We start from the raw sequence: 14,179 nt of genomic DNA, 5'->3' as shown, positions 1-14,179 counted from the left end.
TTTTCTCACCGCCGCTCTTTTCCCCAGACTGCCTCGGTGCTTGTTTTGTTAGGTCTAGTTCTACCGTGGCGGGAAGGAGGGTCTTCTTGGAAATTTTTCTGAAAGACCAGAACCTTCCAGACCTCTAGTCCCTCCTGTTCGTTACAGGCCCTTCCCTTTTACAAAAACAAAAACAAAAACAAAAACAAAAAACAACAAGCAAAGAGCCCCCACCTTGGTCACACTCGAGTGCCTAAGCTCTCCTGAGATCACAGGAAAGAGGGTCCCAAAGCAGGTCCTCTACCCTCGCAGCACACCTCCTCCCGCCCTGGGGGTCCGAGCGCCCCACGGCTCCACTACCGGGCCGGTGCCCCCACCCCCTAAACCCGGGGGTCAAGAGCACGCAACGCTCTGGGGTCCGCAGGGCGCATGCAGGGGCTGTCGGTTCAGCGTGCCCCCCGCCCTCCGACGCTCAGCCCCTGGGGCCGCACAGACCCCAGGCCGCCCGGATCAGGGTCAGGAGCTCGGTCTCCCCGCGCCCCCCACCCAACCTCCCTCGCCCCGGCAATGCAAACCCGCAGGGAAGCCGGCGGGAGAGTTACCCGCCGAGGCCCAGGCGCGAAGACTGCAGAGGCGTGCGGGACTCTGCGGCGGGAGGCCTGCGGCTCTCCGGCCGCCCGCCGCCGCTCGCTCCAGCCGGCCGCTGCCTCTCCCGCGGCGCCTGCAGCATCGGGCCGCCGAAGCCCGCGGCCGGCGGAAACCGGAGGAAGGTGGCCCGGGTCAGGGGCAGCGCCGGCACGATTCCTCGTCCGCGGACCAGGCGGGGGAGCTGGGGAAGGCGCGGCGCCGAGCGGAGTCCGAGGCGCCCGGCCGCGCGCTGCCCTCCGCGCTGGGGTCCGGATCCCAGGCGACTGCGCCGAGCGCCTCCGGAGCCGCGGGGTCGCTCCTCCTGCTCGTCTGCTGGCGCCAGACGCGCGGTGACCACGGCCGCCCCCGAGTCCACGGAGGAAGGTGCACTGCAGAGCGAGGCTGTGGGGGCTCCGCGCCCCCCGGAGCAGGAAGGCAGGAAAGCAGCCGAGCCCCTACCTTTCGGGCTGGGCGGACACCAGCCGCGCGCCCTTGCCGGGCGTCAGGGACGGAAAATCACCACGACGGGAGGGCCCGGGTAAAGCAGCGGGTGGCTTCAGGACAAGGTAGGAGGATCAGGTTCCACAGCCAAGAAGACACTCCCATCCCGCCCTGGTGTTGTTTGGAGAGCTGCCGGGACGAAAGTGAGGGGCGGCCAGGGTACTCCCCTTCCCCGCCGGGCTGGCGGGCGGCTGGAGTAAACACATCTGCTTGGCGCACCGGGGACTTCTGTGACACTAGGCGAGGCAGGCGGCTTGGTCCCTAGCAGAAAGGGAGGGGTGTTCAGATCTCCAGAATTCCCGGGCTCTGCCTTTCAAGGACAAATGTGTTGGTGCTTTTTGTCTTTTGGAGATGTTACTTTAGGGGGAAGAACGAAGGTGGGATGTGCATTTTCTTTTCTTGTTAAAGTAGCTCTCTCGAGAAAAGCATTGTTAATAATGTCCTCATACTTGGATGGCTCTGAATACATTTTATATTTCAGTGTTTGTGAAATAATTCATTGTCTAGCAACATTCAGTTAATAGCTCCAGCCTTTGCATACTAAGCATCGTAATCACATGCTGTCAAATGACCCCAGAGAGAAGAGCCACAGACTTGGGTATAATTCACAGCGGCAATGTGTCACCGCACTGAAACAAAGCCTTTCCTCTGTGATGGACCTTCTGGTATTTGTGTTAAGTTTAACAACAGCCCTAGGAGGCAGCACTTGTTATTTTCCCAGATTTACCAATCCAAAAAACGGGAGTGTGTTCAGAACATTCCTAGCTCTTTCCCTGTCTGTGGATTGCCTTGGAAGAGGGCCACACAAATTGTGTAATTTTAAAGGTCGCTCCTGAGACATCAGAGTAGTGAATGATGTTTAGGGAATTTGCCCGTGTGGGTCAGTTTTCCTTGAGGTTGCTTTGCTCTTCTAGTTTCTCCTGAATTCCATACTACCCTTCTCTTGTTCATGATCTTCAGAATTACACCAGTGTTACACTTCATCCACTCTGCCCTTTTTAGGATTTGGGGATCTGCAAAGTCATGTGTTCAGGGGAGAGGCCATCTGCTATTCCTAGCTGGCCTTTGTGCTGCTTTGTAGTAGTGGCCAAGAAGGCAGAGGTCACCCTAACCTAGTTCAAATTCCACCTCTTCCACTGTCATGCCTTGTTACCTTAAGCAAGTGGCTTCACGTCAGTGTGCTTCCTTTTTGTCTCCTGTAAAAGTGGTATAATACAACCTATCTTCAGGGCTTGTTAGGATTCAAATAGATGATGATCTAAAGAATTCTTGGCACGTTGCTTGGCGCAAAAACCATCAGGTCAGGAAACAAGAATATTAACTACCAGTCACTGCCCACTATGAGTCAGTTACTGCCTATGTATCATCTATGTTCCTCCCATCCATCCTGTAAGCCAGAATAATCTCATCTTAGAAACAGAGTTGGGAGGTTAAGCAATGTGCCCAATGTCATAGTGCCTACATTGGAGCTGTGATTCAAATGAATGGCCACCAAAATCAGAATTTTTAGGCAGCGCACATACAAGGCTGGCCATTTGCTAGGTTTTTATGGATGACGCAGTCTCTGAATTAAAATCACACTGTTTCATAGGATATGGCCTCTGTGACCCTAGGGACAAGTTCAAGCCAGGTTCCCCACACTACCCTGGGGTGCCATTCAGTACCATGTAGAGAGTAAGGTTAAAGACACTAGGACATCTTCCTCAATCCCAGTATAAGTCCTGCCTTCCAAATCCTCATGTTCCTCATGTCCTGTCCCAAGAACAGGCTTTTTGAGCATGATTGGTGTAGGACTGTCTACTTCATATAGGGGAGACCTACTCAAAATGCTGTGCCCTCAGCAGAACAGTCACCTTAGCAGAACAGTCGCCTCAAGTGACAAGAGGCCATTTTTTTAACAATATCGCCTTATACATTAATAATAAAAAGAAAAATTCTTTTTTCTAACATTTCTCAAGACTTAGGTTGTCCAGATCTAAACAGTAATCTGGCTCAAGACCGATTTTGACCAAACTAAACTTTTTTTTTACATACAATTGTGCCTCCTCCCACTCTAAATGAAGATCCTGCCAGCCTCTCCTGGCTGTCTTGGGGTTTTATCTACTGTAAGCAGTTATTTAAAGAACATGTGCATCTCAAAATGAGTAAGCCACAGGGAGTAGGCAGTCTAAATCCTAACTTAGAGCCGACTGCCTACAGCGTGGGAAAACTGTTACTTCAGCAAAAGGCAGTTTAGTTCTCCTAAGCAGTGCCTTAACTTCTGCAACATCCCCATTTCAGAGCAGGATCTCAGCCCTATGTTTGTTTATGTAAATAACCATTGTGTTGATTTCCCCCGTATAGTGAGTGCTTGGAAAAGGAATGCGGGTCTATCAGAGGCTTATTTGCAACTTCATAAACAGCAATGTCTCCTTACTCTGCTAGTCCCTGCAAGGTTTCGGAGTTCTGAGTAGCCCAGTCTCAGGAACTGCATTTACTCTCCTTTCACAAACTGGAGAATGAGGGGAGGTGGGAGAGTGGAACTAGGTTTCATCATGTTCTAAACACACGAACATATAAAATATCTGGTGAAAGCCATAATTAAGTTACAGTTAATGGCATAATGGCAGTTACAGTATTATGAAATGGGTTAATATTCAGAATATATCAAGAATTGCTATGGATCTATGAGGAAAAGACAACCCATTTAAACATAGGACACAGGTCGTAAGCAAGCAATTCATAGAAGAAATACAAATAGTCCACAAACAGGTGCAAAGATTTTAGTGTCTTTTTATAACAATGTTTATGAAAATGTAGACAATAAGGAGAAATCAGATTGGCAACAAGTAAGGTTAATGAGCTTAATGAGTTTCATCAAGGTGTCAAGGAAACTATTCAAAGAAGGATGAAGTAGAACTTCCTCTTTAGAAGGCAATTTGGTGATTGCTATCAAATTTACAAGGTTGTTATGGTTTTGAATTTCAAAACCCTAATTAAAGTTCCATAACTGTCTTCCTTAGAAGACAGTTTGGCCTCAAGCCAAGCAAAGTCAGAAAGAGGAGCAGGAAAGAGGAAAGGGTGGGGAAAGACACTGATCTCTTAGTTGACTCCTACTTATCCTGGTCCAGAAGAGGCAGCCATTCTGGTTACTGAGTAGCACCCAGAACAAACCCTGGTAAGGTGCCTCCCGCAGGTGGGTGGGCTCAGTCGGCAAAACTACTGCATCTCCAAGCAACTTGCTCAGAGCTCTTAATTATATGTTAGAAGTGTTAGAAGCCTGGGCCACTGTCCTAGCTGCTGGGCCCTGCTCCCAAGACAGGAGGGAGATGTCCCATCCTCCCCACCTATCTGTGGAGATGCTCTCCTAACTTCTACTCCAGTCGCATGACTGATAATTCTGTCAAAGTATTATAGGTAACTTTCCTTGGGGGCACTCAGCCCACTAATTAACATCTTTAGCTAACCCCTTTGTCTCTCAGCTGGTTTACAGAGCAGAACCTACTGCTATTTCGCTTCATGAGAATGTTTTTACTGGATGGATCCTGAAAAGGGGAATCGCTGGGCAAAGCATACATGAAACTACAAATAGTTTTGTATTTTCTATTTTCATGTTCCGAAATTCACACTTGAAACAAACAAATGAACAACAACAACAACTAGTTTCGATAGCACTCCTGAAACAGAGTGCCAGCTGGAGTCATCACAGTGCGCTGTGAATGGCACATAGTCTTCTCTACATTTCCCAAACTTCAATTTGCTATGAATGTATGTCACCTTCAAAGCAGCAATTCCATGTTTTTAGGACTCCATCTGTAGAAATGATCACATACAAATACAAAAATATGACTAGGGATGGTCACGGCAGCATTGTTTATAATGTTTAAAAACAGGAAAACAGTGCCCAAGAATAAATAGAGTGACTAATTAGACTGTGGTATCTCCTAATAATGAAGGCAGCCATTGCAAAGCTATTATAAATGTATATACGGATTCAGTTTGCTAACGGGATAACGGCTACAGTACGTTGGCTTTAGAAGTTCTACATTCCGAAAACTGTGGGACCCAAGGAATTTAACAAAAATCCCCTACCTCTGGACAAGCAGAGCAAGACTAACTCCATTTTGTGCTACACCCACCATCTCATGTGTAACCCCCACATGACCTACTTATTGCTTAAGACACTCCCCCACCCTAGTCAAGCTGCTGAGCACACCCTTACTGGAAACCGGCTCATATAGGAATGCGGAACCCCTAACCGCCAAAGAATGTAAACCCCGCCTTTTGCCCACCAAACTTGCGCGCCAATTCTGACCAGAGTGATAGGCTAGTTCAAACAGTTACTATAGGGTAAATTGTAATTCAATTGGCCACCTGCGTGTGGACTGACATGACTATGCAACTTTCTGTGTGTGTTACAATCTCATTGGCCACTGGCCCCTATAAAACTGCTATGCCTCTTAACCTAGGGGTCCAAATCCCTGCTCCACTGTGTCGGGTATACTTGGGCCCAAGCTCCAGCTTGCAAATAAACCCTCATGCCTTTGCATCGGTATTGGTTCCTTGGTGGTCTCTTGGATTCGAAATCGGGGCATTACAAAAACATACTGAATATATGTGTAGCATATCATAGATGCAGTTATTTATTAATATCAAGCAGAGAAAGAACCACTCATATGTGTGTATTTGTGAATCTGTAGGGAGTGTTGACAGAGATTTCATCTAGAGAATGGAATTATAGAGGCAGAGAGAGAAAGTAAAGGAAGGTTTTTGCTTTTGATTCTAAATATTTCTGATAATTTGAACTTTTTACAATGTACATAAATAACATTTGTAATTTTTTTTAAAGATGCTAACAAAGTTATCACACGTGTGGAAAGAGAGATTAAAATCCTGAAATAAAAATGCATCAGTGTTTAGGCACAAATTGGAACTCTCTACCTTGGTGACTCCCTGCCTGTGTACACTCTATATTCTATGCAATACATTTTTACCTAATCACTAGAGACTAAATAGAAGCATCAGGTGAAAACAAAATAAAATAAAACCCTCACAGCCACATTGAAGGGACAAGATGAAAACCTATGGAATCGTGTTTTTATTTTGCAGTGGGGAAAAAAAAAAACTAGGCATATCGGAAGCATGAAAAAAAAAAGGTTCATACGTGTGATTTCATTAAAATGTAGACCTTCTGAGTGGCAAGATATATTGAGAAATAAAAACACAATCTGAGTAAAAATATTTGCAACACATAGAGAATGGTTAATTTTCTTATTTTACCAAGAACTCATGGGGGAAAAAAACCCAAGAATTTAATAGAAAAATAGGCAACTACAAGGACAAGCAGCACTCTGAAGGGAAAAATAAAACATATATTCATTAAACAAAATGTGTCTCCTATGCGCCAGGCACTAAGCTAAGCAGGTGTAGAGCAGTAAAGGAAACGTACGAATTCCTGTTCCTATGCAGCTTACATTCTAGTAAATTTTGGGGAGTCTTGACTTCACTGTTTGAATTTAAACTTAGGTATAATTTGCACTTATTGGTAAAAATTATGAGTATTAAAACAGGGTGGAGTTACAGGCACTTTCCTGTGCTATTGGTGGGAGTACAAATCGGTGACCCCTTTTTGGAGGATATTTTAGCATAAACACTTGTAATTTTAAACATTTATATACTCTAATACAGAAATCCCACCAAGAGAAACTTCTGTTACAGATATCCTTGCACAGTTATATAAAGTTGTGTATAAGAATTGCCTATTAGGGGCGCCTGGGTGGCTCAGTCGGTTAAGTGTCCGACTTCAGCTCAGGTCACGATCTCGCGGTCCGTGAGTTTGAGCCCCGGGTCGGGCTCTGGGCTGATGGCTCAGAGCCTGGAGCCTGCTTCCGATTCTCTGTCTCCCTCTCTCTCTCTGCCCCTCCCCTGTTCATGCTCTGTCTCTCTCTGTCTCAAAAATAAATAAAACGTTAAAAAAAATTAAAAAAAAAAAAGAATTGACTATTAGATGTTGCTTATAAATGGAGACCCTGGAATGACTCAAATAGCCTTTAGTAAGGGACTGGAATTGTAGGGTACACGTATACCATAGAATTTTATGTTGTCACTAAAAGAATGAACTAGTCTTCTATCTAATGACTTGGAATAATGTCCAAGATACCATTAAATTTAAACATCATATTACAAAACAGATTGCCCAGTAGGATTCTGATGTTGTTTAATATTTTTTTTAAATAGAAATAATGATAGTTATAATACAGCCGATGTTAGTACACACAGTATCTAGAGGAATACACACAAGCTGTGAATGTCAGCTGCATCTAGAGGGTACATTCATGGAGGACTTTTCTTTCTAAATTATACAGTTCAGAATGTTTGATTTTCACTATTTTTAACTGAAAAAAGCGAGAATTTTCAAAACATTTTACAATTTAGGAATTTTTGCATGCAGTCTCTTAGAGACATAACAAATTGAGCTTTACTTCTTGGGGAGCCTGGGGCGGGGCGCAGTGGTTTTTCTGAGAAGTAATGACAAAAGCTTTGATATACAGGGGTGATTGTGTGCCATTTTCATCAAAATCTTGATAGTGACAGTTATTTTGGTTTCTGTTATTCTTTTTTTTTTATTTTTTTTTTTTTTTTTTTTAATTTTTTTTTTTTTTCAACGTTTATTTATTTTTGGGACAGAGAGAGACAGAGCATGAACGGGGGAGGGACAGAGAGAGAGGGAGACACAGAATCGGAAACAGGCTCCAGGCTCTGAGCCATCAGCCCAGAGCCTGACGCGGGGCTCGAACTCACGGACCGTGAGATCGTGACCTGGCTGAAGTCGGACGCTTAACCGACTGCGCCACCCAGGCGCCCCGGTTTCTGTTATTCTTAACCTCAGCATTAAAGAAACTCATCTACTCCCAGACTTACAGGGGTTGGCCACATCACCAAAGGATATTATAAGACAGTGACTTGTCAAGCAGAGAGATACTGCTGGAATACAAAGTTGCTTCTGGAGAGTCCACTAGGAACCACTGCCTATGGAACCACATAGGAACCTCTCCCAACTTCCTGTCATTACACCTGGAGATAGAGAGGCACCAAGTGTGAAATGGTGGAAAAGAAGGCAAGGTGGAGGCCACTCGATACACTCAAATGTGAGCTCATATTAATTGTACTCCTGCCAGATGCTAGGTGATTTTATAGGTTATATTGTTTACCACACACAGCAGCCCTGTGAGCTGAATATCATTATCCCCATTTTCCAGATGATGAATTGAAGACTCAGTGAAATTACCTAATTGGCCCAAGGACCGGAACTTGTACGTGTCACACCTAGAATTTGCACCCAGGTTAAACTCCAAGGCTCTCTTTTCATACCCATGACATAGTGTCTTTCTAGTCAAGAGATGAAGGATGTGAGAGAATTAATGACGGTTATGCAAGTATGATGTTTCACAAAAACACTTAGAACCTGGTCAATTGAATGGGAATCCTGGGAAACCTTAGTTGGCTTTTTGTATGCGGGTATCAAGATGGTGGCTGCAATGGTATGGCCAACATTTCCAGTTCCCATTGTTCCAGTTCCTGTTCCCCCAAACCAGAATGTCTTCTCCAGGGATGTGCAGACTGTAGATTATGGAAATATTTCTTCAGGACCCCAGTCATCATTCCTCCTGGCTGAGTCTGCTCACTTTCACACCTGAGCTCACTTTGGGATAGATCCCATTTTAATGTAATTACGTTAGCAGAAGCACTAACCATAAAGGCATCAGGGTCATCACAAGGGAAACATGTGTGGCAGCTCCCCAGGAGCATGCAAATGCAACACTTCAATTCTTCATTTCTATTCCACATCAGAACAGTTTATTACACTATAGGACATTATGAACACAAGAGAACTGATACCAATAATAAAGAGCTGTAGAGATAGGAACCGCCATGAACATCTGAAGTAGAAGTAAAATGAAGGATTGAAACTGACCACTGTTCCCTAATGGTTTAGACTAGGAATCAGTTTTCATTTTACAATGTTTACAATTTTCGTTTTTACTGAATCTTCTGGTAAGCTTCCAAATTTACTTTTTTGCACTCAGGTGCCATATTGGCAGTTTTTCCAAATCCTGCACATGACTGTTAACTATTACAAGTATATTAACCACATGGTGATATCCTGACCATCTGAGCAGCTCTCTTCAGTGCTTCAAAAGTGGTAAATACAAAAAACAAATAACAAATAATTAACAAATACAAATAACTTTAATCTCTATCATCATTTAGTATTATCACATAAAATTGAGGGGTTCTGAATCTCTGCCTAAGGGACTAAAGAGAAACAATTTTGTTTTTGCTTAAAGAGAGAGATGGGAATAGGCAGGACTTAACTGTATGTCTCTGTGCTTATCAGTGATAAATAAATGCATTTTAACCAAGTCAACTAAGTCCTAGACTCTGGATCCACAAAATTTTGTATAATTGATAAAACTTGTTTACTGGCTATAGATTAAAAAGCTGAATACAGTTGAATTTTCCTGGGCCCTTTAGAGTTAAGAGTCCTGCCACTGAGAATCTGTCATACAAAATGTTAATCTGTACGCTCGAAAACAATAAAACTCCAATACTAAATACCTGGAGGTTGTCCCTAAGTTTTCTTTAACTGAGGTGAGTAATAAGTTCATTTGTACATGATTTCAGAAAATGTGCATATCCCTTGCTGTTCAGCGCCGCCCCCCCCCCCCCCCCACGCTTATTCTGTATCTGAGATCTCTCAAGGATTCACTCACCATTTCCATAGAGGGACTTGGGAGTCTTCTCTTGCGAGCTCTACTTTCTTAATTCTCAGTCTTTGTACGTCCTGCTGCTCACTGAGCATTCAGTTCCACATGTATTTATCAGCACCTGCTGTATGCAAAGTATTGCACAAAAAGCAGAGTCAACAAATCCAAAGCCAAATTTTAAGTCTTCTACCCTGACCAGCTTTTTCTTTTCACTTACTCATTTTTATTACTGATAATGCTTTTCTCCCACCTTTCCACTTTTAAACCCTTAGAATTATCTTTGATCTGTCCTTCTTTCTCTCCATCTCACCTGAACTTCCATCCTTCATGTCATTAGCACACTCCACATTCAGTCATTAAATGCACACTGCTTGCTATCTGCCAGGAACTGTTGCAGGTGCTAGGAGTAGTTTGCCAGTGGGGAAACAGGCAAAAATGTTTGCTTTCCTGGAGTTATATTTTAGTAATTCATCTTGATTTCCTTTGTGTTTCCCTCTTGCATAGTGTTTATTTCACTTACTCCAGACCTGCATTCCCTGAGTCACCCTATCACCCCCATCACCTGGAGCGGCTCTCTTGGAATAATATCCTAAGGACCCACAGCTCGCTTTTTTACTTCTCAGTCTTGAGCAAATCTCCCAAACTTGTTTTAGGCTTCTTTTCCATAGAGCAGCCTGCCTGCTCACCCTTCACCCCACTGGAACAAAAGACAACATTGGATTCCACATCTCTGCCTGTCAGTCTTTTGAAAACAAAAGCAGCACCAGCAGAGATGTTCTAGAGATCTGTTAACTTGTTTCTTACCCTGTAACAGAAAAGTCACTGAGCCAAACCCCAAAACTTAGTTACCTTCTTGAGATGGAGGAGGGATAAATATTTACAGCTGGAGATCACAAGTCTGAAATTAACATGAGCAAGGCTGGGTTCCTTCCAGAGGAGGGGCGGAAAGAATTTGTTTCCCTGCCTTTTCCAGCTTCTAGAGGCCACTCACGCTCCTTGGCTTACAGCTCTTCCACCATTTTCAAGGCTTGCAGTGTAGGATCCTCACATTTCTTTGACTGTGATCCCTGCTTCTCTCAACCCATCTCCTGTTCTGACTCTGACCCTTCTGCCTCCCTCTTCTAGGGACCTTGTGACATTGGACCCACCTGGATAATCTCCCCATGTGAAGACCCTTAACTTAATCATGTCTGTAAAATTTCTTTTGCCATTTAAAGTAGTACTTTCACAGATTTATGGGATTAGGATGTATACATCTTTTGGCAGGCATTATTTGATTTCCCACATATACCATTTAGTTTTTCTGGTCAAAAACACTTGTACTGTTTTCAATGTGGGGAATTGTATTTTCAGGAAGAAATTAATAGATGGTGTTATATACAAGAGAAGAACCACAAATCACTCATTCACTCACCAAGTATTTGTGTTTACTATGTGTCAGGCACTGGACAAGGAGCGTTCTGGGGATACAGATAAGAGCAGATAAGTCTGTAGAGTGTGATGCTTATGAGTCAAGACTCCAAAGTCTGATTGTCTGATTTTGAATCCTGGCCTCACCATTTATACACTGTGTGATGTAAGCAAATTACTTCATTTCTCTGTGTCTCAATTTTGTCACTTATGAAATTAAGATAGAATTAGAACTGTCCCATAGGGTTCCGACGATGATTTGGTGAGATTCTAGGTAACCCCTTTGGCACACTGGCTGGCATATAGGGTTCCATAAATGTTAGCTTTGAGGTGGAGAGTGAGGGAACAGAAAATAGAGATCACGGAGTATATAAGGGCTTTCCAAAGCTAGATCTTAAAAGTTCAGTTTCTTTTGGGGGAGAAATGAGGGATGTGCAGTGAGAAGACATAGTGAAGGATTTAGAAACCATGAGAAATGGCTGAGGAGACTGGAGGAATTTAGCTGGGGGAGGAAAAGGCTTAGGAGTTACATGAGAACTGTATTTCAATACCATGCTTGGGCAGTTGGCACAGCAAAAGAGATTAGACTTATTTTACTTCTATCCAGAAAAAATATCCAAGCCCAAGTGGAAATGGCAAAAACATTGATGTCAATATTTGAAAGAACTTGTGAATAATAAGGAGTTCCTTTTTTTTTTTTTTTTTTTTTTTTGAGAATGCTCCAATCCCTTCTCTGTGTCCAAATATACTGCTTCTTTATGGAGTGGTCTGTTGTACATCCATTTTCTTCTTTCCCCTTGTCAATTGAAACCCAAGTATTTTCAGGAACCAGCGGGCCATAAACTTTAAGGGAGGCTGGGCTTCTGCCCAGCCACAAGGGTGTAAAGCAGGATTGGTCTGAGCCAAGCATGGTAACCATGGCCTTTGTCATTATTTAGATCGGCAATGAGCATGTGGGACCCAGTTCTTGCCAATGAGATAGGAGAGAAAGGCCTTTGGAAAAGTCTTCATCTCTTCAAAAGATACAGGAGGGAAGTAAGTGCTCTCTTTCCCTGTTCCAGGTGTGAGACATCTTTGTGTGAAGAGGTGATGCCTGGAGATGGGGCATCCATCTCGAAGTGTTAGAGAACACACCTGAGGTCAAGGCTAACATCTGAGGCAGGCGGAGCAAGAAGACAGAAAGGGCCTGGATCCCTGATGAGCTGGATGAGCTACTAAATTATCTGACCCTGGAGTCATCGTATAGTATGTCATTTATTATATCCATGTAATATATTAAAATATCCTCAGTGTTAAAGCCAGTCACATTTTTCCTTCTTACTGCTCAGAAAGCACCCTGCCTATGCAACTAGCAGCACAGAACCTTGACCACCCAGGCTCCCAGCAGAAAGTAACTACAGCCTCTCTTTTGGTGTTATCACAATACTGGCTTTGAGAATGGATTTTGGGTTTTTTTGTTGTTGTTTTTTTTTAATTTTTTTTTTAACGTTTATTTATTTTTGAGACAGAGAGAGACAGAGCATGAACGGGGGAGGGTCAGAGAGAGGTAGACACAGAATCCGAAGCAGGCTCCAGGCTCCGAGCTGTCAGCACAGAGCCCGACGCGGGGCTCGAACTCACGGACCACGAGATCATGACCTGAGCCGAAGTCGGCCGCTTAACCGACTGAGCTACCCAGGCACCCCGAGAATGGATTTTGAATGAAGATATTCTGACCTGCTTTTCAGGTAGGCAATTCCGTTAGACACATTTTTGGGTTCATTTTTATTCTCTGCATATCCTCAACTTTATCTTTTGGATCAACCCATTTCATTAACATGCTACGTACCTACCCAGCCAATTACAGTTAACACTAGAGGGTGTCTAGTAATCGAATAGTTTGCCTGCATTAACTAACTCCTTTCCGGAATTCCTGCATAGGCAAAAGATTAATTTTCTGAATCCTAAAATAGCTATAATTCTGCGATACCAAAATTTATAAGCACTGAACTAAATTCACTGTATATTGATAAATCGATTCATCTGCTTTTACAAAAACTGAATCAAGAGATAGGTGGGAAAATATGTTAGCAAGCAATTAATAGAGGCTGCAGCACAAAATTATTTAATAAATGTTCTTCCCTTGTGTGGAAGAGAGAGCCGTGTCTGATTTCTGCTAAGCGTCCTTTTTGGAACACATCCCCTTAATACCCTTTCGGTCTTCTTAGGCTCCTCACTTCCTTTTCTCTTCTGCCCCCTGCATCTCATCCTCCTTTTGAATCAGGATGAGTTGAAACAGTTTTCTGGCCCACTTTAGGTTCTGGAGAGGGACAGCTCCTCAGAGATCACAGTGACATGCTTTTCTCTCCTCACACTGCTTCTCTCTGTAGATTTTACAGGACCTATGTCTGTCTTTATATCTGAAAAAGAAGTAGTTTCATTCCAAGCCACATCCTTGCCAAAGTTTATTGAGAATATCAATAAAGGACAACACGTTTGTAAGAAACCTTTCTTTAAAAACTGGACAGAGCGGGAAAAGGTGATGTGTCGTCCCCAAGTCTAGGGAAGAATGTCAGTCGAGTCAAACTTTAATTATAATGTCTGAGTCAATGAAAAGACCAAGTGTTTCCACTTCTAACAGACCCTCTTCCAGTTAGAAGGCAGCAGTTTCCAGAAGTCTGCAGCTCTGTTTCAGTCACCTTTATAGAGTTTATAGGACTAAAGTACATAACTCATATTTTCTTATTTTCTATATTGTGGATGCCTTGGCATTTGGGCCCTCGCTGACTGGTGTAGTATTGTAATTTATAAGAAATGCAGGTTTCCCCCACTATCTGAAGGTAGAACTCTCCTATGAAAGCTTTTATAAGCCGAAATTTATATGGAAAAATTTTTTGACTGTCCCCAGACCCCAAAAATAACCTCTCTTAGGCTTT

At 43.5% G+C, this 14,179-nt stretch overlaps 1 long non-coding RNA gene across 2 annotated transcripts; it reads left to right on the top strand.

The window, feature by feature from the left end:
• Window positions 1-972: 972 nt before the first annotated feature.
• LOC122198551 lies at window positions 973-12,809 on the top strand. Of its 2 annotated transcripts, none has more exons than XR_006193042.1 (3): window positions 973-1,172; window positions 12,326-12,509; window positions 12,777-12,809. It is a non-coding gene; the product is annotated as an uncharacterized LOC122198551 (long non-coding RNA). The 2 variants fall into 2 exon arrangements; XR_006193043.1 differs by having other exon boundaries at window positions 12,773-12,800.
• Window positions 12,810-14,179: the final 1,370 nt, after the last annotated feature.

The sequence above is a fragment of the Panthera leo genome, chromosome C2 (genome assembly GCF_018350215.1).
Source record: "Panthera leo isolate Ple1 chromosome C2, P.leo_Ple1_pat1.1, whole genome shotgun sequence".
NCBI lineage: Eukaryota > Metazoa > Chordata > Mammalia > Carnivora > Felidae > Panthera > Panthera leo.
Note: the sequence above shows the minus strand (reverse complement) of the source record. Positions and strands in the feature narration are given on the sequence as shown.